Source organism: Oncorhynchus keta, chromosome 37 (genome assembly GCF_023373465.1).
Source record: "Oncorhynchus keta strain PuntledgeMale-10-30-2019 chromosome 37, Oket_V2, whole genome shotgun sequence".
NCBI lineage: Eukaryota > Metazoa > Chordata > Actinopteri > Salmoniformes > Salmonidae > Oncorhynchus > Oncorhynchus keta.
Window position 1 is genome coordinate 15,908,160 of NC_068457.1, and position 24,295 is coordinate 15,932,454.

Here is a 24,295-nt window from a genome sequence, read left to right on the forward strand (position 1 = left end):
GGAGCCTGAACATGAATGAAAGAACCTCGGAGAGATAACAAAGAGCTCACCAAAACAGTTGAAATGACCAAAAGATTCAGAAGCCTTTTCACTTAGAATACCTTGAAGATAATGGTATTTTGGCCTGGGTTACAGAGAGTAAAGAGAGGTTACATCTGGGCTGTTGGGGCGCACTGAGGCATTTCCAATTTCAGTTTGAACCCGTAGCATTGGCCCGCGTCATCTGACAAATGACTGCTAATGTGAGATCACAGGCCACTTTTGGGAGATTATTGTGGGTTAAGGTGAGGCCGTCGGGAACTCCCCGTCCAGACAATGTTTTGGAGGATGAGCACGGCTTGAAGTGGAGGTGCAGTGCAGGTATAGAATGAGCTGATTTGTCTGCAAGGCAATCACTGAGGGGGACGTTTTAATCACGCAGAAGAGCACAGATCTGTCAAAAGATACCCTAAAACTTCTGCAGCACAAATGAATTTGAAAGACGATGTTGCCCTTCACGTGTTTTCTTTCCGCACTTTGTGAATGCAACAGTAACAGCGGCTAAAACCTTCAAACAATCATTTCTACCACTAACAAGGGTGAAATCATCTGTGATTGGTTGATTTGAGGAGACGTGGTTTTGTGATAGGCTGGCCACAACACCCATGAGCTTCCACTGTGGGTTCTTTAATCTAGTGGCTGATGATGCCAGTTTGAACCAGAGAACTTTGTCTGTTTGTCTTGACCCCCAGGACACTGTGTGTTCCTGTTCTAATGTCTTACAAGGACACACGTCTTATCAGGCATGAGAGTGTGTGTTGCGAGATTCCTTCAGGACGTAACAGGAAACAATACTATAGAATGCTCATGCAAAATGCAGCACTTTGCTACAGAGCAAGCTACACCAGGAGGCCAGGAGAAGCCTGCCTTCACTAGGACAGCTGCATTATCACAACTACATGTAAATGTGTAGGAATGTGACCTTTGCAATTGAAACTGATGTAAGTAAATGCCTCAGTGACATGGATAGGGAAGTTCAGAGTAAGACAGCCAGTCACACCTCGCAACGGCTCAGTCCTCCCCCCTTTTCTCTCCCTCTTTCTCCTTTAATGGAAGGAAATTAAAATGGTCCTCAACTCCACACAGCATCCAGTTGTAAATCTCTCTCCCTGCGGTTTACAGTTCAAATTAACGGCCCAACATAAGTATTTGAATTTCATGAATTGCAATAATACTTACATCACAAGATTGTGAAGTCATGTCTCGAACAGCGATGATATGATACATTTAGAACCATGTGCAAAGTGGCCCCCAGATAGATCCTGATGCATTATAATAGAGTTTATTGGCCAACCCCTGAGTGCAGATATTCATGTTTCATACTTGAAGGCTTCACTGCCTTCCACACTGGAGCGTTTAGTTGGGAGCATTAAGTAGTAAAGGAGATTAAAGGACTGTTGGCTTTTCTTAATAACTGGGGCACTCACTCATGGGGTGAGACATATTTTCAGTCTGATAGCAGTCTGCCGACTACGCCACAGCCTGGCTTAAACAATTGAATGAATATAAAGGCCTTAAAAGTGTAGTGATTTACCATGAAAATGGCAAAAGTAAAAGTTAAATACTTCTGATTCATTACGGCATATTGATGAGGTATTTCAAGCCATTTTTATTTGTATTTTGATAGACAAAGTCAAGGTGTTTGCGTTTTTGCCTGTGGGTTACTTTGGTGCATATATGTGCGCGTGTCTGTTAGTATGTGTGCTTGGGTTGGGACATGCATCCGTCCATGCATGTCTGTCTTTCTGTGTGTGTGCCACGCACGACCGTGCCTGTGTGTGTGGAGCAGAAGAGGACACCGTTGATGATTCTCATCTCCTTCCTTGTGACTGTGTGGAGTCAGTGAGCCGTGGCAGGGCTGCCATAACTACTAGTTGAGCACTGTCAGCCACATGACCCTCTCCTCTGTACCAGGAGATTTGCTTCCCTGACAGACAGGCCTTTCCAAACAACAGACGTGGGCATTGAATGTCCCACAGAAATGGCAGTGCTTCTTAACTGAGTACCCAACCTCCTGTCACATAGAGTGACTATAAAGTGCATAGATTGTATTTTAAAGAGCATCTTCACATGGTAAACAATGTTTCAGCTTTTAGCATAGCAACATTGTCCTTTATAGGCTGTAGTCTGCAAGCTCAATATGTCGGCTAAATTTATAGGCCATTCTTTGACAAAAAAGCTTCTGGAACACTAGCTGAAGCATATATTTCCTAATGGCCAGATTGAGTCTATCTCTTAACATTCATGTACCTGCCCTCTCCAGACCAATGCTCCATTCACAATCAATGCCACCACGGCTAGAGCTGAACAGCCCTTAATAACATACTGGTTCCACATAGACAAACAGCTCAGTGTTGTTCTCCTGCTACCTAGCTTCCTGTCCTGTCCCTTCAGTATCTGGGCCCAGCATCTGTTTGTGTCTGTTAATTGGGGAGTTAATTGATATGTACCTCAGTTCGATCCTGCCGTGTGTCAGGCTGCACCGCTAGCACCGGGGTCACGACCTGCATTCGGGTGCCGGTTCCCTGAGAACCAGCCTGCAGCGTGGAGTCTATAGAGCCAGGCCAACTAACACCACAAACAATTAAAACAACTACACTGTCTCTCTGAGTCTCTCTCTGGGTCTCTCTCTCTCTCCCCGGGCCTAGAAGGAGTGTCCATCCATCTACTGTAACGATATTCGTCGTGAGAAGGAGAGGAGGACCAATGCGCAGCGTGGTAAGTGTCCATTATTTTTATAAAATAACTGAACACTGAACAAAACGACAAACGAACAGTCCTGTACGGTGAAATGAAAAAACACTGAACAGAAAATAATCACCCACAAAACACAGGTGGGAAAAGGCTACCTAAATATGATTCTCAATCAGAGACAACGAACGACACCTGCCTCTGATTTAGAACCATACCAGGCCAAACATATAAACGCAACATAAAAAAACGAACATAGACTACCTACCCCAACTCACGCCCTGACCAAACTAAAACAAAGACATAACAAAGGAACTAAGGTCAGAACGTGACAGTACCCCCCCCAAAGGTGCGGACTCCAGCCGCAAAACCTGAACCTATAGGGGAGGGTCTGGGTGAGCGTCTGTACTTGGTGGTGGCTCTGGCGCGGGGCGTGGACCCCACTCCACCACAGTCTTTGCCCGCTTCTTTCCCCACCTCAGTGGCGCCTTTAGTGCGGCGACCCTCGTCGCCGATCTCGGACTAGGGACCCTAGCAGCGGGCCCTGAATGGACGGGAGATTCCGGCAGCACCAGATGGGCAAGAGATTCCGGCAGCACTGGACAGGCAGAAGACTCCGGCAGCGCGAGCGTGACGGGCGGCTCCGGCAGCTCCTGACTGACGGGCGGCTCTGGCAGCTCCTGACTGACGGGCGGCTCTGGCAGCTCCTGACTGACGGGCGGCTCCGGCAGTTCAGGACAGACGGGCGGCTCTGGCAGCTCAGGACAGACGGGCGGACCTGGAGGGAGGTGACGGAGAGACAGCCTGGTGCGTGGGGCTGCCTCAGGACCCCCTAAGCTGGGGAGACCTACAGGAGGCCTGGTGCTTGGAGGAGGCACCGCATGGACCGGGCTGTGGGGGAGCACTGGAGCCCTGGTGCGCAGCCTTGGCACCACTCCTCCTGGCTGGATCACCATTTTAGCCCGGACCATCCAGAGTGCAGGCACAGGTTCAACCGGGCTGTGGGTGAGCACTGGAGATCTGGTGCATACCACTCACACCTCTCCCAAACACATAAACGCAACATAGAAAAACAAACATAGACTACCCACTCCAACTCACGCCCTGACCAAACTAAAACAAAGACATAACAAAGGAACTAAGGTCAGAACGTGACATCTACTGCTGTTCTGAAGGAGCCGGGTAAAGGTTTGTCCATCTGCTAGGCTGTTGGCTGGGCCCGTTGGCCGTTCCCCTGGCCTATATAACGATGCTGGGGAAAGAGTGGGGCCGGAGAAATCGATACCAGCACAACAGCTGTGTAGCTGGAGGTGGAGGGGGGAAGGCGAGGGAGATGAGGGATGTTTTGGGGTGTCCTTTTCTAACCACCTGAGCCACTTACATCACGTGGAAGACAAGAACCCCATCCTGTATTTATGCCATTTGTATAAACACACAATGACAACCAGTTAATGGTCACAGCATATGTATTATTCAAAACAGCAATGTAAGGCCTTCCGACTCATCTGAATAGGGCTGAATCATACAGAATGAATCACCAACGTCATCTTCTGAGAAAACAACATATATCATATCATACAGTAACAACAGAACAAATATCCAACGCAACAACAACAGCACATTCCAAGCCGCTCTCTTACACAGAGAAGTGTATAGTATAGTGAATGTCGATGTAAATGTAGTTGAAATCCAACTCTCCGCCTGAGCCCTTTGCTCCTCAGTCCTGTTGCATGGCTACCGTCTCCCCAGCCCTCCCTCACAACAAGCAGGGGGAGAGGGAGCCATCCCTGGGTCTAAATATGCGGTGTCCGTGGCTAGGGAGACCTGCTGCCAAAGCCAGTGTGAATCCTAATGATCACAGAGCGGCCTGCGGGCCCCCTCTCTTCCTCTCCGCTCCAGGGGCCCGAGCTAAGCGAGGACGTTGGGGACTTCTCAGAAGACAGTGATTCTTATCGCCTGGAGGAGCCTGAAGGCACCGCCATCAAAACTCCAGACCCTACTCTCTAACCTTTTTTCCCCCTCCTCCTAATCCTCCTCTTCTCCCTCCTCTTGCTGCTGTTCATTCACTTATCCTCATCCTCCTCTTCACCTGTATACTTTCCTCGTCCCCTCATCCTCCACCTCATTCCCCTCGTCCTCCTTCCATCACTCTCTACTTCCTTCTCCACTCCTCTTCTTCCCACCCTCCTCCTCCTCTTTTTCCTTTCATTCCCATGCAGAATATATGAAACAGCGTGCTGGTCTGTCATCAGTGGGGGGGGGGGGGATCTGAGTGGGCGTGACCAAGGTGCTGTAGGAATCCTGCGTGACAGGAACATGAAACCTGCCTCCTTCTCCGGTATTCTGGAACACTGTGAGACTTCTCAGGTATTCTGGAACACTGTGAGACTTCTCAGGTATTCTGGAACACTGTGAGACTTCTCAGTTATTCTGGAACACTGTGAGACTTCTCAGGTATTCTGGAACACTGTGAGACTTCTCAGGTATTCTGGAACACTGTGAGACTTCTCAGGTATTCTGGAACACTGTGAGACTTCTCAAGTATTCTGGAACACTGTTAGACTTCTCAGGTATTCTGGAACACTGTGAGACTTCTCAGGTATTCTGGAACACTGTGAGACTTCTCAGGTATTCTGGAACACTATGAGACATCTCAGGTATTCTGGAACACTGTAAGACTTCTCAGGTATTATGGAACACTGTGAGACTTCTCAGGTATTCTGGAACACTGTGAGACTTCTCAGGTATTCTGGAACACTGTGAGACTTCTCAGGTATTCTGGAACACTGTAAGACTTCTCAGGTATTCTGGAACACTGTGAGACTTCTCAGGTATTCTGGAACACTGTGAGACTTCTCAGGTATTCTGGAACACTGTGAGACTTCTCAGGTATTCTGGAACACTGTGAGACTTCTCAGGTATTATGGAACACTGTAAGACTTCTCAGGTATTCTGGAACACTGTAAGACTTTTCAGGTATTCTGGAACACTGTGAGACTTCTCAGGTATTATGGAACACTGTAAGACTTCTCAGGTATTATGGAACACTGTGAGACTTCTCAGGTATTTTGGAACACTGTAAGACTTCTCAGGTATTATGGAACACTGTGAGACTTCTCAGGTATTCTGGAACACTGTGAGACTTCTCAGGTATTCTGGAACACTGTGAGACTTCTCAGGTATTATGGAACACTGTAAGACTTCTCAGGTATTCTGGAACACTGTAAGACTTCTCAGGTATTCTGGAACACTGTGAGACTTCTCAGGTATTATGGAACACTGTGAGACTCCAATAATTTCCAACAGTCCACGTTTGGAGAGTTTCATTTTGTATATGTTCAAGCTTTCAGGGAAGATGCACAGCTGATCCACAGGTTGTATAGAAATATCAGATAATGGGTTGGAGTATATTGTAATGCATCTGAACGTTTTGATCTATATTTTACCTGTTATATCACATCTCATTCCCCACCAATGTAGTTGTTGCATTAATATAAAGAGAGAGAGAGAGAGAGAGAGAGAGAGAGAGAGAGAGAGAGAAGCAGAGAGAGAGAGAGTGTGATAGTAAGAGAGAGAGAGCGAGAGAGAGAGAGAGAGAGAGAGAGAGAGAGAGAGAGAGAGAGAATGTGATAGGCAGAGAGAGAGAGAGAGAGAGAGAGTGAGAGAGAGAGAGAGAGAGAGAGAGAGAGAGAGAGAGAGAGAGAAAGAGAGAGAGAGAGAGAGAGAGAGAGAGAGAGAGAGAGAAGCAGAGAGAGAGAGAATGTGATAGGCAGAGAGAGAAAGAATGTGATAGGCAGAGAGAGAGAGAGAGAGAGAGAGAGAGAGAGAGAGAGAGAGAGAGAGAGGAGATGGGAGATGGGAGATGAATCATGGATAAGTAGAGACACTGCCTGAAAGTGATGCTAGCCTGAAGGCCTTTTCACTATCCATCACATTCAACAGTGGGTCTCACAGCTCCTAGCTCCTCTACCATATGTGATGTGCCATTTAAACAATGTTGCCAACAAGTCTGTTATATTCTTAACAAAAATGAACTGCTCAGGACCTGAGTTAACAGCTATTACTAAACCGTGTATTTCATACTGTACACGGATACACGCAGGATAGAAATATCTGTGTCGTTCCATGAAATGAATGCCTTTTGCGCCCTGTGATAGTTTAAGTAGAATTTTGCACAAATATTGAATTGTAAAAAGCCTGTTATAATAAGTTACGCCCATTAATATAGACCGCATGGAGAATTCAATAATTCTGATTTTTTTTTACATGGATAAAGGCTTGTTAAAGTGTAAAAATTCAGCATTCTGACAAGTCCCTCCGTGCACCCTCTGTGACTTGTAGGAAGATCTTAACCCACCGAGCTCAAAAATGTCTCCAGGTTTCCACCATCATCTCAAAGTCCTATTTTTTTGTTGTTGCTTTGACAAAGTAATTTCTGACTTTTACCAATGTCATTTTTTTGGTGAAGTATTAATTTCCCCCTCCCTGTTGCACACGACAAGTTTCCGTTCCCCCTGTCACAAGGGGATTCCTGGCTGATATCTGATGAAATTGTCAACCCTGTTACAGTCAACCCTGTTACAGTCAACCCTGTTACAGTCAACCCTGTTACAGTCAACACTGTTACAGTCAACCCTGTTACAGTCAACCCTGTTACAGTCAACCCTGTTACAGTCAACACTGTTACAGTCAACCCTGTTACAGTCAACCCTGTTACAGTCAACACTGTTACAGTCAACCCTGTTACAGTCAACACTGTTACAGTCAACCCTGTTACAGTCAACCCTGTTACAGTCAACCCTGTTACAGTCAACCCTGTTACAGTCAACACTGTTACAGTCAACGCTGTTACTTTATCTGGCACTTAATTAATAGGCACCTACTGCAGTATTTAAAAAAAAATGGAACCTCTTGAGATGGGAAGACATGTTTTTTATTAGGTTTAACATGTTATCTTTATGACAGAATGTTAAAATGAGGTCAAATCCACACGTTTTTTTGAAATACCAAGTTACACTTCTCAAAAGAGCACACACACACACACACACACACACACACACACACACACACACACACACACACACACACACACACACACACACACACACACACACACACACACACACACACACACACACACTGTACATATACATACAATAAATTAATGAATCAATAATATTCTTCCCACAAACCCCTCCCTAGTGACAACTCACTGCAACTGTTCATTAATGAATCCTCTGACAAACAAACAGAGGCAACGTAGTTGAACACAAGTCATCCTCGAGGAAAAGCTACGGTCTCCAGGGTTGAGGAGAGAATCTTCAAAAATTGAATTTAATTGGATCCCTTGCCTCTTGTTTGTCATGAGAAAAGATAGACAGAAATACAATCAGCATCTCTTTAACCACTCTTCTTCCTGAAGAACCTGATATGAGTCCCAAATGGCACCCTATTCCCTATATAGTGCACTACTTCTGACTAGAGCCCTATGAGCCCGAGTCAAAAGTAGTGCACTACATTGGGAATAGGGTGATATTTGTGATGCACCCTGGTTTCCCAGAGAAAGGTGCCATTGTCTGGTGTCACTCTGAATAGACTGGCGGCAGGACATTAGTGAAGACTGATGCCACTCATTATGTACTTACACAGTTTACTCACTCACACAGTCTGATTAATGGTTGGTTTGTTAGTCCAACGTGTTTTCAATATGTCCAGGGAAAACCCCTAATAACGTTAGCCTAATCCTACAACCATTTTGTAATTTTGCAGTATTTTTTGCTCATCATGGTAACTTGTCCAAAACACAAAGTATACCCAACAGTACTGTACTCATCTGCTCAAAATGATGCTTGCAAATATAAGCCTTAAAAATACACATACCCTACATGTTCCTTCCTCTTATTTGATTATGCACTTGCAATGACACTCCCCCTCAGCCCTCCAAAACCAACTTATAGGTCACACCGTTGAAGCGAAATAGTAACTACAGAGGATGACTCTAACATGACTACATACCTGTGGCTTTGCTAGTAATACATTGTTTCTGAAGGAGGAAGTTTTTTATTTTATTTTATTTCACCTTCATTTAACCAGGCAAGTCAGTTAAGAACACATTCTTATTTTCAATGGCGGCCTGGGAACTGCCTGTTCAGGGGCAGAACGACAGATTTGTACCTTGTCAGCTCGGGGGTTTGAACTCGCAACCTTCCGGTTACTAGTCCAACGCTCTAACCACGAGGCTACGCTGCCGCCCCAAGTTGAAGAGCTGCTTTCACCAAAGACAAGGACCAGCCTCCATCCATAAGAAGTGGAGCTTGTAAAAGCAGTGATTACCTTCCTGTATCTTCTCCCACTGCTCCTCGAGAGGGAACGAAGCCGGGTCCTCCACTGAGAAGAGTACCACTCAATTCCCCGTCTCCAAAATGACATAACTGTATCGTTTCAATGGCGGCCATGTTTTTACGGGCTCGTAGTGGCTCATTGTGGCCCATTTGGGGTCTGTATTGAGTGTGTGTGTAGGTTAGAGGGTGGGCTTGAGAAGCCTTTTCTAGTGCGGGTTGATATTGAAATTCCTAATAGGAGGTAATTGAAAATGGGCACATTTGGGCTGTCGACTCTAGTGTTCTCCTGGATGAAGGGCCATGGTGTAATCATGTGCTAGACTTCCTATCGTAACGAACCAGGGAACGCTTCAGTCAGTCGAACAAATTCTCTTTATTCCACGTTTAGATCTAAATTTAAATAGGAAAATAATAATATCACACCTGTCTGGAAAATTGTATATGGAAAGAAAAAAGGCAAAACAAGGAGAGTGTAGCCTAACAAAGACTATTCTTGAGTATGACATCGATAATAACAATTGTTCAAATGCATTTTATATTTCTGTGTGTCCCCTATAGAGTGCTTGTGTTAGACTTCCAATCCTTACCATGTAGTCATCCAAATGGTCCAAACGGCCATGGCCTCACACAGCTGTTGGTGTCATTATAATTGGGCCTGATCAGGAAAAAGGTTGGACCTTAAAGCCCATAAACTGAGAATAATAAAGGATTGAGCAGTGAGTAGTGCGACATACTCCGGTCACTGAGCCACCGACTTAACCAATCAGTTAATTAACTCGACCAGTGCTCTTCCTCTGTCTCTGCTTCCCTCTATAGTCGCTGCCGCTGAACCTCCCTATTCAACAGACTCGGGGGAAGAGAGGAATTAAGATGCAGCGAGATCTCACAAGTGCTTGTAGCAGCTATAGCTAAAACCTTTCTGCTTTCTTTTTATCCTCTCCCCTCCGCAGCCTTCAGACAGCGTGTGGTTAGAGTGTGGGGCGATAATGGGTATTCAGCAAACCTAAGTTAGGTGGGCGAGAGGAGCTGCAACCTTGAGTTTCCACCCAAAGTGAGACAAATGTCCAATTCTATCAGCGAAGAGTGAATAAAATAAGTGAATAAGTGGAGGAATGGCCGGGCTGATGTGGAGAGAGAAGAGCCTATTGTCGTGGTAGGAGAGCTACTCAGGAGAGAGGGATTGTGTTGACACACAAAAGGAGTTCTCTCTGCTGCTTTTCATAACAGTGGTACAATGGTATGTCCGCACTGTAAATCGCGGCAAATTGATAAGCCATTGAATAGATGTTTTGTCATTTGTAACCGCCACGTATAAGCTTGAAGGAAATGATGTACCAAAATATTTGTGGAGATTTTCCCACCAAAATTCAAGCTATGAATATACTGGTGAAAAATGTAGAACCATATTCCTGAGTAAAATGAAAGGTTAACAGAAAGGCCAGTGAGAGATATTCATATGGTCAAGACATTTGGTAAACAGAAGGAGAAAGTGATGTTATTTTGTTCCTGTTGAATAAGGAGTGTAAACGCAGGCCTTGCGAAGGACTGAGAGCAAGAGATACATTTCCAATGGGATTCATGCAGTTGGCTGTAGGGTTTAAACTAAACTGCCCTGTTTATTCCTCAAACAAGATCCCACAAGATCTGTAATAATCCGATAACAATATCATCGAAATCCCACTCCGTCCACATCTCTTAATCAGTCACAAGATCTTGCTTCCACAAACATAAGCTCTAATACTACAGATAAAAAGGGAGGATCATTGTCTGATAAACAGCTTTGACTGAGCACTGTGGAGGGTATGGACGTGGACCGCTGCCAGCTCATTGAGTGTCGCACAATGGGGTGTGGCGGAAGGAAGGGGCAGTTTGGGATTGGCGATTGGCAAACAACTGGGTGGGGTTATTCGGTAAGGAGGAGGGGTCCAATCTCTAAACCTCCCTTCCAACACACACACACACACCATTCCAACAGAAAAAGGCCAATGAAAAAAAGGGGGCAGGCGGCATAGTCGAGGAATAGAAGTAAAAAATAAAAGAAACCCTTTCTGTGGGAGATGTCTTTGTCAGACCCCTCAGTAGCCTGCCGCTAATCATTGACGGAATGATTAAGGAAGATGAGGAAGGCTTTTTCTGCGAGTGAAGGATCTGATTGTTGGTCTCCTCCTCTGCGGTGTCCGGAGTAGTGCGGTCGGCGGTGGAGATCGATACACTCAATCACAGCACAGAGAGGCTCTGTCAGTCACACTAAGCTAGACTATTATAATGGAGTGGGTGGACAGGGAAGAACTCCACACGGCCCTCTGTGTTAAGAGATCTAGAGATCTCGTTCCGCTCCTCATAGGGGGCACCAATGAACTCGGGCAGGAGATGCGCTAACCCTCACCTGCAAGACATGAACACACAAACACACACACTCACATATGTACACACGCATATACCCAGGGGGGCAGATGCAAACACATAGCTGCATAGACCCATATACACACACACACACACAAAACAACACACATGTACACACACTCATACATCCACATTATGCTCTGTTTGCACTTATCATGATACATCAAATACATCGGGTATATAACCAAATGTGTCATTTTAATTCAAATATAAATAACACAAAACTATAATATTGAATATTGGAGAATATTTCTGCAAGCATTCCTTCTCTGAACACTACAGTTTGTCATTGTCAAACAAAGGGAAATGTCTCTGTCTTAAAACTGCCATTGGGGGAAGATGTAGCTGACGAAATAGTAAAAAATGAATCATCAGATTATTTCTCTCTTCTGAGTATTCACTCAAAAAACGCCCAAAGCCTTGGAAAGTACATAACACAATTGATACTGTTTATCCACATTTGCTGTTTGAAAAGGAAAAAACACAAATAAAGGCTACTTTTGTAAAGCTGACCTGGCCGAACCAGAATCCTGGTAGCAAAGAATCTCCACTATGATAGACATTGTCTCATCTTCCCCAGAAAAACCCTGTGATTGAGTTTGCATGCTTTCACCCCCTCATCCCCCTCCACCCTTATATCCCGCACTATATATCCCTGCCACCTTCCTACGGAGCAGTGAAGACTTGTTAGTGCCCCAAGAGGGAGGGGGTTTGGGCGGAGCAGGGCAGCTGTGTCCCTGACAGAGAATGGATGGTCAGGGTCCATCTGGTTACTGCAGCCCTAGACAGACATGATGTATACATCTTCAGCAGCCAATGGGTGTCATCAATCCCTCGCCATGGCGACCGGACGTGACAGCTATGCCGTAGCAACCCCGTAGCAACCTCATAGGAGCCCCAGGTGTGTGTGAGGAGAGAGAAGGCTGCTATCACAACACAGCGCAATCAGCGCCGTGTGTGTGTGTGTGTGTGTGTGTGTGTGTGTGTGTGTGTGTGTGTGTGTGTGTGTGTGTGTGTGTGTGTGTGTGTGTGTGTGTGTGTGTGTGTGTGTGTGTGTGTGTGTGTGTGTGTGTGTGTGTGTGTGTGTGTAGCATCCCAATATAGATGTACGTCTGTCCGTCTGTATCTTTTTCTCCATAGCTCTCAATTTCAGAACGTTGGTCCATCTAACTGTGTATCTGTCTGGTTTCCAAAGCTGCTTTTCTACAGGAAAAGTGAGTCCAGATGAATGTTACAGTATGTTGCCTCCTCATCTTCGCGCTGCCGTCCCAGAATCAAATAGAAGCCAACCTTGTCAGCCTCCACTGGGTGGATCCAGAGACGGATCGGAGTACTGGCCTTGGTACTGGCCTTGGTACTGACCATCAGAATACGTTAACAGCTCCACTTCCCTTGAGCTGTCACAGTTTGAAAATCCAGTGTGCGTTTTTTTACACTGGCATCCGTACACATCTGATCTCTTCCTCTCTCTGCATTGACTTGTACAAGGTTTTTTAAAATAGCGTTTGCTGCAATACATGACCTGTTTAAAAAGCAGAGGCAGAAATGTGTCGTTTTTTCCCAGCCTAGCTCAGTTTGTGATGGAAATGTTATTATAGAAGGACGTAGGAATTAATGGCCATCCAGGATGAGCTAGCGTAGCCAGAGAGGAAGTACACGATGCCCTTGTTGTCCCAAGGACAAGGACACTTGAGCTCTAAAAAGGGTTGGTACAATCACACACATATTTACAAATAGTGCCTGTTGGAACCATGTTAGTCAAGCATATTATCATACCGTTAGCTACTGTATATTTTCTTGTTGGTGACTTATCTGTCTATATACAGTGGCTTGCGAAAGTATTCACCCCCCTTGGCATTTTTCCTATTTTGTTGTCTTACAAAACTGGAAATAAAATAGATTTTTGGGGGGGGTTGTGTCATTTGATTTACACAACATGCCTACCACTCTGAAGATGCAAAATATGTTTTTATTGTGAAACAAGCAAGAAATAAGACAAAAAAAACAGAAAACTTGTGCGTGCATAATTATTCACCCCCCCAAAGTCAATACTTTGTAGAGCCACCTTTTGCAGCAATGAGGAATGAGGTCTGGGCTTTGACTAGGCCATTCCAAGACATTTAAATGTTTCCCCTTAAACCACACGAGTGTTGCTTTAGCACACGTGCTTGCTCATTTTTTTCTTTAAGCAATGGCTTTTTTCTGGCCACTCTTCTTTAAAGCCCAGCTCTGGGGAGTGTACGGCTTAAAGTGGTCCTATGGACAGATACTCCAATCTCCACTGTGGAGCTTTGCAGCTCCTTCAGGGTTATCTTTCGTCTCTTTGTTGCCTCTCTGATTAATGCCTTCCTTGCCTGGTCCGTGAGTTTTGGTGGACGGCCCTCTCTTGGCAGGTTTGTTGTGGTGCCATATTCTTTCAATGTTGTACTTCTCCACAACTTTGTCCCTGACCTGTTTTTGTTGAGCTCCTTGGTCTTCATGGTCCCGCCTGGTTGGTGGAACCCCTTTCTTAGGGGTGTTGCAGACTCTGGGGCCTTTCAGAACAGGTGTATATTTACTGAGATCATGTGACAGATTTATTTATTTAACTAATTATGTGACTTCTGAAGGGAGTTGGTTGGCACTGTATGAATTTTTACATTGTAATGTCTTTGCAATGTTAACAAGGCACATTCCATATTCCTTGAGTTGCTGTATGTTCTCTCCTTAGAGAGTCATCTGTTGAAGCCGGCATACATTCAGTCTGAAAGTAAAAACGTTCATGTTTTAATAGTCATATGTACAGGATACACATCGTATACACTGTCCAAATAAATGCTTACTTGCAGGTTCCTTCAGGACAATGCAACTACAATAAATAATCAAATATAAGAATACAAACAAAGAAAATTATTCAGTGGAATAGAATAAACATTTTAGCACAAGTTTAGTACAGCAAGGCACAATTTATAGTCCAATATTTACACGTTTTGTGGAAGAGGGGATTGGGGGCAAGTGTTTAAATTGTGCATTACTATAAATTAGAATCTGGTAGCAGTAGTTGTGATGTGTGTTTAGCATGAATGAATATATATATATGTGAGTGTGAGTGTGTGTGTGTGTGTGTGTGTGTGTGTGTGTGTGTGTGTGTGTGTGTGTGTGTGTGTGTGTGTGTGTGTGTGTGTGTGTGTGTGTGTGTGTGTGTGTGTGTGTGTGTGTGTGTGTGTGTGTGTGTGAGTAAGTAAGTGCATGTGTTCTAAGTGTGGAGAATCAGAGCAGGTGGTCAGTCCAGCCCAAGAGTTCAGTAATCTGACGACTTGTAGATAGAAACTGTCTCTGAGCCTGTTGGTATCAGACCTCATGCTCCGATAGCGTCTGCCCGATGGTAAGGGAGTGAACAGCCCGTGGCTGGGGTCCCCGTGGGGTTGTGTTATGTGTTAGCCATGGTGCTTTTCTAAACTGAGTATTCCCAAGGGCATTCAACTTTTATGTAATACTGCTACCACAGTGTTGTCGATAAAAAGTGCTGATATTTGTTTATTCAAGTGTGTTTCTTATAAATATGAACTACAATGTCCCGTATAGCTCAATTGGTAGAGCATGGTGCTTGCAATACCAGGGTTGAGGGGACCAGCACTCACTACTGTAAATCGCTCTGGATGAGAGCGTCTGCTATATAACTAAAATGTCAATGATATATTTTTTATATATTGATTACATAAAAGGACAACTAACCACCAATTCTCAATGAATATTTAAGTGTCAAAGAAAATGCACTCCTAGAACATAATGTTTAAACACTCCCCTTTTAATCTAATCAAATTGTTAAAGTCCTGCTTCCTGTTTTTTCCCTCTCAATGTGTCACAAGCAACGTCTTGTCCCTTCCCCATTTTGTCACACGGCTGCATCCCTTGTCCCGTGGAGTGTAATTATTTCCCTCTAATTGGAAGTGAATCAAGCTCGGTAAACACAAACACGGAGTCTCTTTAGATTAATACACTGTGGTAATGTGTTAGGCATGGAGGGTGGCTTTCAATGGGTTCTGGCCTAATTCCAAGTAGTTGGAGTATGATTCTCATTATAGGACTGTGACACCCAACCTGGGAGATATGGGCAGACGCTAATAATACCATTGTGAACAGGCCTGCACAGTAAAAAAAAACAATAGAATAACAGCACTATCCTGTGTCCGACACTGAGCTTGGCTTTTCTTTACAACAAAACAGGATGTTGTGTTGTCATATATTAATTATGCATTGGCCAAAATCTGCAAGTCAATGTTACTGTACTCAAAGCTGCTTTTCTCCTGCTAGGAAAATGGAGAAACCTAGAGCAATGTTTATTTGTTGCATGCTGTATGTTGATTACAGTGGAGGCTGCTGAGGGGAGGAAGGCTCATAATAACAGCTGGAACGGCACAAATGGAATGGCATCAAGCACATGGAAACCATGTGTTTGATGTATTTGATACCAGTCCACTCGTTCTGTTCAACCATTACCACAAGCCCATCCTCCCCAGTTAAGGTGACACCAACCTCCTGTGGTTGATCATCAAATATCGATCGTTACTGAATTAGAATAGACATGCAAAAAACGAGGGACGCAACGAGCAATACTTGCTGAAGAAACAGTCTTCTCATAGAACCATACACTATGTATCTGCTAAAAGTAAAAACAAATGATATCCTAATTCCTCTCTATGTGTACAGCCCATAAGATCAAACCCAGATCAAACCTGAAAGTTCCTAAACGCATTCAATTAGAATCAAAAGCCAAAGATAAAACGTGAAAAATATTCTCTAGTCTGTTTTTTTTTTTGGTCTTCAGCATAACATTTCGTCCAACTAATTACTTAAGCAGTTGTCAAAGGTTTGAGATCAGCTCTTGAATTCAAATGAACACTGTCCATGGGTAGCGCCGGACGGTTTTGCATATATTATGAATATTTCCGCTTTTGCCGGTAACCTTGGTGTCGTTTGGCAGATAGAGACTGGCAGCGAGCCATTTAAAAGCTTCTTTGCTGCAGCGAGGAGGAGCCAGGGTATTAAGCTTTATCTACACTTGACATTTAGAATCATTTGTAATTAATTCATTTAGAAAGTCTTTCTCTCTCTAAATGGCCATGAGCGGGAAGGTAACATTGATTGTTTTCATGCAAAGGACACATACGTACGTGTACACACACACACACACACACACACACACACACGCACGCACGCACGCACGCACGCACGCACGCACGCACGCACGCACGCACACACACACACACACACACACACACACACACACACACACACACACACACACACACACACACACACACACACACACACACACACACACACACACACACACACACACACACACACACACACACACACACACTACACACACAATAGTGAGATGCAATTTGTTGCATGCCAGCAGTTTAATGGTTACAGGTTAACACTTAACACAGGTGTGTATCTTCTACTACTCTAACATTCAGGCTGTTGTGTAGTATGCTGATGGAAGTATGAGTTCCCAAGTATTAGAATATCCTGAAAGGTTGTGAATGTGAAATGACGGACATAGGTCTCTAGACCTCTGTTTCCCTGTCATCTCTCCCAGCAGGGAATATCTCAGGAACACTCCAGAGGGCAGGGGTGTGTGGTGTGTGCATGTCTCTTGAGCTCTCCTGGTCAGGCATGGAGGTGTCACATCACCACATGTAGCAGAGAATAGCACCCAGGAGAGAGAGAGAGAGAGAGAGAGAGAGAGAGAGAGAGAGAGAGAGAGAGAGAGAGCAGTGAACAAAAGAGAGTCATAGACAACACACACATGAATCAACAAGAGACATGGACCACCAATGACAGTGTATCTTTCTTCCTGGTACAGTTTATGTAGAGCACAGCAGGTGTAAAGGACTGCAGTCTGTCTTTGAGTCAAGCCTTCCTCTCCTCCCAAACACCACCAATGTTTAGTCCATAGGGTAGCTATGCTCTTCAGTCTGAAAGACTGACAGAAATTAATTGTGGGGGTGGTGTGTGTGTGTGTGTGTGTGTGTGTGTGTGTGTGTGTGTGTGTGTGTGTGTGTGTGTGTGTGTGTGTGTGTGTGTGTGTGTGTGTGTGTGTGTGTGTGTGTGTGTGTGTGTGTGTGTGTGTGTGTGTGATTGTGTGAGGGGTTGCCAACTGGAATTAGGGAATGTGAGTGGGTGGTGGAATGACGGTCTCCAGTGGTGTTGGAGTTTTTTCAGACCCTCTCCTCCCATGATCCCCTCTGATTCTCCCCCTGGCTTATAACTTGCTGGTTTGAGTTCTGGCTCAGAAGAGATGAGCTATGCCTCCAGTTTAGTGAATGGCAGCAAAGACATTTTGTTAGTCCCCACGGGGTCAAATGCTATTTCTAGGGGGTTAAGGGTTAAATTTAGAATTAGTATTAGGGTTAGAATTACGTTAAGGGTTATGGTTAGGAGCTAAGGTTAGTTTTAGGGTTAGGGTTAAGTTCAGGGTTAAGGTTAGGTTTTTGGGTTAGGTTTAAGGTTAGGTTTTTGGGTTAGGGTTAGGGTTAAGTTTAGGGTTAAGGTTAGGTTTTTTGGGTTAGGGTTAGGTTTAGGGTTAGGGTTAAGGTTAGGTTTTTTGGGTTAAGGTTTAGGGTTAGGGTTAAGTTTAGGGTTAAGGTTAGGTTTTTGGGTTAGGGTTAGGGTAAGGGAAAGAGTACGTGGTTGGGTTTAGGGTTAGGGTAGTGTTAGGTTTAGGGTTAGGGTAGTGTTAGGTTTAGGGTTAGGGTAGTGTTAGGTTTAGGGTTAGGGTAGTGTTAGGTTTAGGGTTAGGGTAGTGTTAGGTTTAGGGTTAGGGTAGTGTTAGGTTTAGGGTTAGGGTAGTGTTAGGTTTAGGGTTAGGGTAGTGTTAGGTTTAGGGTTAGGGTAGTGTTAGGTTTAGGGTTAGGGTAGTGTTAGGTTTAGGGTTAGGGTAGTGTTAGGTTTAGGGTTAGGGTAGTGTTAGGTTTAGGGTTAGGGTAGTGTTAGGTTTAGGGTTAGGGTAGTGTTAGGTTTAGGGTTAGGGTAGTGTTAGGTTTAGGGTTAGGGTAGTTGAATAGCAAACAAACCAACATTTGACCAACTGAGGACATGTTGTTAGTCCCTACGAGGTCAAATGCTATTTCTAGGGGGTTTGGGGTTAAGGTTAGAATTAGTATTAGGATTAGATTTACGTTAAGGGTTATGGTTAGGAGCTAGGTTTAGTTTTAGGGTTAGGGTTTAGGGTTAGGGTTAGGTTTAGGGTTAAGTGCTTGTGTGTGCGAGTGTGCTTGTGTGCATACCATGGTAATGGAGAAACATTTTTCTTCATTTTTTAAAATAAAGTCATAGATAACCAGAGGTGGTTTTTGCTGCTAAATAATCACCTATTTTGATATCATTATGTGTGTTGCAGTGAAGTGTTTCCCCCCTGAATTTCAACTGTATCCATCTTTGTTGTGTTGACTGCAATACATACATCGCAAGACGGGACCCAGGATTTATCTGAGCTGTCACCATCCCCTCCTTTCAAAGGTGTTTCTGAGTGTACTGAGAGCTCTGCCAACACCTGTGATGATTGTATGTCTTTAAAGGCTACGAGGGAAGGCCAACACTGCAGAGTGTACGTCCAAAATCTATTATTTGTATAATAGAACCCTATAGGCCCTGATCAGAAGTAGTGCACTATACAGGAAGTAGGGTACCATTTGGGATCCAGCCAGAGTATTCAGGGTGCCATCCAGTGGCAACATCAGAGAAAATGTCAAAGATTCTGAAGGCTTGGTTAAATATGACTGGATTTCTTTGCCTTAAACCTTCAATGACATTTTTGGCTGTCAGAAAGGTCAGGTATAGCTCCTGTGTAATGCTAGCTCCTATTGGGATGAACTTTACTATGGGTTAATACATTTCACTCATTTTTTTGTGTTATCAGTTTCCTGGTATGTCACAATGCTCTTTATCCACTGCATAAGCTATGTGTTTGTTCCTACAGTACAGTCATGTTTTGGCATATGACTTATAGAACAATATTGTTCAGCAAAAAGTCAGAAAAATAAACAAATGTCATAAAGCAAACATTAATTTAGTTGTTTTGTACTTCATCCATACACGATTTCAACGTGTATTTTCAGGCTCAAGAAAAGGGAATGAAAAGTTACAAATAATCACAAATAAGTAAATACCGTCAGGGATAAATGCTATCGACCTCTCTAAGCTAATACATGGACAAGACACATCCTCAATACACCTAAAACCACTGACACAATACCTCTATACTGATGGAAGAACCTTTCACAGTGCTACATAGGGCCCTACACAAAGCCTATTGAAAAGTGTCTTCAATTGGTTTACTCTTGACGAGACAAAAAGGCTTTCGTTGCCGTGACCATGCACTGTATGACACTTTTTGTATTTTGCCGCTTTTGAGTATTCACTTTTGAATATTCAAACGAGAAGAGGCAGGATGCTGCATGCCTTGATAGCACTTAGAAGGACTAATGTCTTTGACACACACACACACACACACACACACACACACACACACACACACACACACACACACACACACACACACACACACACACACACACACACACACACACACACACACACACACACACACACACACACACACACACACACACACACGGACAAAAGGGATACCAGAGTATGGCAGACAGCAACAGCATCTGACAGTTTGAAATTAATATTGTAGCTTACTGCTAAAACAAACATAGCCTTACTCAATGTGCAATGATTCTAATTCCAATGTATACGTTGCAAGCACTGGGCTAAAAGGGTCCATATCAGGGGATATCTTTGCTTCACACGTTTTTTGATATTCTAGAGAATACAGACCATTTGTGGATTTGCACCATATCCAGACAAATTCTGAATCCAGACGTGTCTTTTAGACATGTATGATGCTGGAATTACTCTGAATATCACACATGGACATTTCCTATGGCCGGATATGGACTCATTCAATATCTTGAGATGTGCGACATCCTATTTCCTCTCTTCATGTTAACAAATACTGACTGTATACATCACATATCTGTGTTCTCAGCACATTCAAGATATGCTATATTGATTCCAGATATGCTATATTGATTCCAGATATGCTATATTGATTCCAGATATGCTATATTGATTCCAGATATGCTATATTGATTCCAGATATGCTATATTGATTCCAGATATGCTATATTGATTCCAGATATGCTATATTGATTCCAGATATGCTATATTGATTCCAGATATGCTTTTCTTGGCTGAGGTCCATATCTGGATCTTGATATGCTTTTTGATGTGCTAAAAATACAATTTCTGATGCATTTCTGAGTTTTCAGCACATGGTCAATAATTTGACAACTATGAAATCCACATTTTTCTTTCATGCACAAATCATTTTGGGATTCCCTCCGGATATCATACATGATATGGTGTTGAGTCATGATATTGAGTCATTAGATATCGTGAGATAGGCCTACATGGACATCTTATTTTCTTTATATAATGACAAATACTGACAGTAGGCCTTTGTTATGTTACAGCCTTATTCTAAAATGGATTAAATCGTTTTTTCCCCTCATCCATCTATACACAATACCCCATAATGACAAAACAAAAACAGGTGTTTAGAAATGTTTGCAAATGTATAAATAAATGTAACTGAAATATCACATTTACATAAGTATTAAGACACTTGACTCAGTACTTTGTTGAAGCACCTTTGGCAGCGATTACAGCCTTGAGTCTTCCTGGGTATGACACTACAAGCTTGGCACACCTGTATTTGGGTGGTTTTCATCAAGGATCTCTCTGTACTTTACTCCGTTCATCTTTCCCTCGATCCTGACTAGTCTCCCAGTCCTTGCCACTGAACAACATCCCCACAGCATGATGTTGCCACCAACAGCCTTTTGGCAAACCTCAAGCAGGCTGTCATGTGCATTTTACTGAAGAGTGGCTTCCGTCCATAAAGGCCTGATTGATGGAGTGCTGCAGATATGGTTGTCCTTCTGGAAAGTTCTCCCATCTCCATAGAAGAACTCTGGAGCTCTGTCAGAGTGACCATCGGGTTCTTGGTCACCTCCCTGACCAAGGCCCTTCTCCCCCGATTGCTCAGTTTGGCCAGGCAACTAGCTCTAGGAAGATTATTGGTGGTTCCAAACTTCTTCCATTTAAGAATGATGGAGGCCATGGTGTTCTTGGTGACCTTCAATCCTACAGAAATGTTTTCATACCCTTCCCCAGATCTGTGCCTAGACACTTGGAGCTCTTACGGACAATTCCTTCAACCTCATGGCTTTGTTTTTGCTCTGACATGCATTGTCGAATACAAGTGTAGTATTTACTGTGATATGCTTACTTACGAGCCCTTAAGCCTTAACCAACAGTGCAGTTCAAGAAGAAGAACATATTTACCAAGTAGATTAAAATAAAAAGTAATCATAATAAGTAACACAATAAGAATAACAATAATGAGGCTATGACCTCCTCCCTATAGGCTGGCTCATTGTTGTCTGTGATCAGGCCTACCACTGTTGTGTTGTCAGCAAACTTAATGATGGTGTTGGAGTCGTGTTTGGCCACGCAGTCGTGGGTGAACAGGGAATTCAGGAGGGGACTAAGTACACACCCCTGAGGGGCCCCAGTGTTAAGGATCAGCGAGGCAGACGTGTTGTTGCCTACTCTTACCACCTGGGGGTGGCCCGTCAGGAAGTCCAGGATCCAGTTGCAGGGGGGGAAGAGGGAAGTGTTTAGTCCCAGAGTCCTTAGCTTTGTGATGAGCTTCGTAGGCACTATGGTGTTGAACACTGAGCTGTAGTCAATGAACAGCATTCTCACATAGGTGTTCCTTTTGTCCAGGTGTGAAAGGGCAGGGTGGAGTGCAATTGAGATTGCGTCATCTGTGAATCTGTTGGGGCGGTATGCGAATTTGATAGGTCTAGGGTGTCCGGGAGGATGCTGTACATGTGAGGCATGACCAGCCTTCAAAGCACTTCATGGCTACTGATATGAGTACCACGGGGCGGTAATCATTTAGGCAGGTTAACTTCGCTTCCTTGGGCACAGGGACAATGGTGGTCTGCTTGAAACATGTAGGTATTACAGACTCGATCAGAGAGAGGTTGAAAATGTCAGTGAAGACACTTGACAGTTGGTCCGTGCATGCTTTGGGTACACGTCCTGGTAATCCGTCTGGCCCAGCGGCTTTGTGAATGTTGACCTGTTTAAAGGTTTTGTTCACATTGGCTACTGAGAGCATTGTCACATAGTCATCCAGAACATCTGGTGCTCTCATGCATGCTTCAGTGTTGCTTGCCTCAAAGCAAGCATAAAAGGCATTTAGCTCATCTGATAGGCTCGCATCACTGGGAAGCTTGTGTCTGTGTTTCCCTTTGTAGTCCATAATAGTTTTCAAGCCCTGCCACATCCAACGAGCGTCAGAGCCGGTGTAGTCTGGATTCAATCTTAATCCTGTATTGACAATTTGCTTGTTTGATGGTTCATCTGAGGGCATAGCAGGATTTCTTATAAGTGTCCGGATTAGTCTCCTGCTCCTTGAAAGCGGCAGCTCTAGCCTTTAGCTCGATGCAGATGTTGCCTGTAATCCATGGCTTCTGGTTGGGATATGTACGTACAGTCACTGTGGGGACAACGTCATTGATGCAGTTATTGACGAAGCCGATGACTGAGGTGGTGTATTCCTCAATGCCATTGGATGACTCCTGGTTACATATTTAAGTCTGTGCTCGCAAAACAGCCCTGTAGTGTAGCATCTGCGTCATCTGACCACTTCCGTATTGAGCGAGTCACTGGTACTTCCTGCTTTACTCTTTGCTTGTAAGCAGGAATCAGGAGGATATAATTATTGTCAGATTTGCCAAATGGAGGGAAGGGGAGAGCTTTGTATGCGTCTCTGTGTGTGGAGTAAAGGTGCCCCAGGTTTTTTTCCTGGCACATGTGACTTGCTAGTAAAAATTTGGTAAAACTTATTTAAGTTTGCCTGCATTAAAGTCCCCGGCCACTAGGAGTGCCGCTTCAGGGTGAGCATTTTCTTCTTTGCTCATGGTCTTATAGAGTTGGATGAGAGCGGTCTTAGTGCCAACTTCGCTTTGTGATGGTAAATAGACGGCTGCGAATAATAGAGATGAGAACTCTCTTGGTAGATAGTGTGGTCTACAGCTTATCATAAGGTACTCTACCTCAGACGAGCAATACCTCAAGACTTCTTTAATATTAGACATCATGCACCAGCTGTTATTGACAAAACGACACACCCCTCGTCTTACCAGAGGTAGCGTCGCTGTTCTGCCGGTGCATGGAAAATCCCACTAGCTCTATATTGTCCGTATCTTCATTCAGCCACGTCTCAGTGAAACATAAGATGTTACAGTTTTTTGTCCCGTTGGAAGGATAATCTTAATCGTAGGTCATCGATTTTATTTTCCAATGATTGCACGTTAGCAAGAAGGATGGAAGGCAATGGGAGTTTACTCACTCGCCTACGGATTCTCAGAAGGGTGCCTGATCTGCGGCCTCTTTTCCCGTGTCTTTTCTTCACACAAAAGGAGTGAATCTGGGCCTGTTCCAGTGAAAGCAGGATATCCTTCTCGTCGGACTCATTAAAGGAAAAAGTTTCTTCCAGTTCGTGGTGAGTAATCGCTTTTCTGATGTTCCAAAGTTATTTTCGGTCGTAGCAGCAACATTATGTACACAATAAGTTAAAAAAGAAGTTACACAAAACGCAAATGAAATATCAAAATAGCACAATTGGTTGGGAGAATGTGAAACATCAGCCATGTTCTTCGGCGCCATCTCATCCCCCTTGG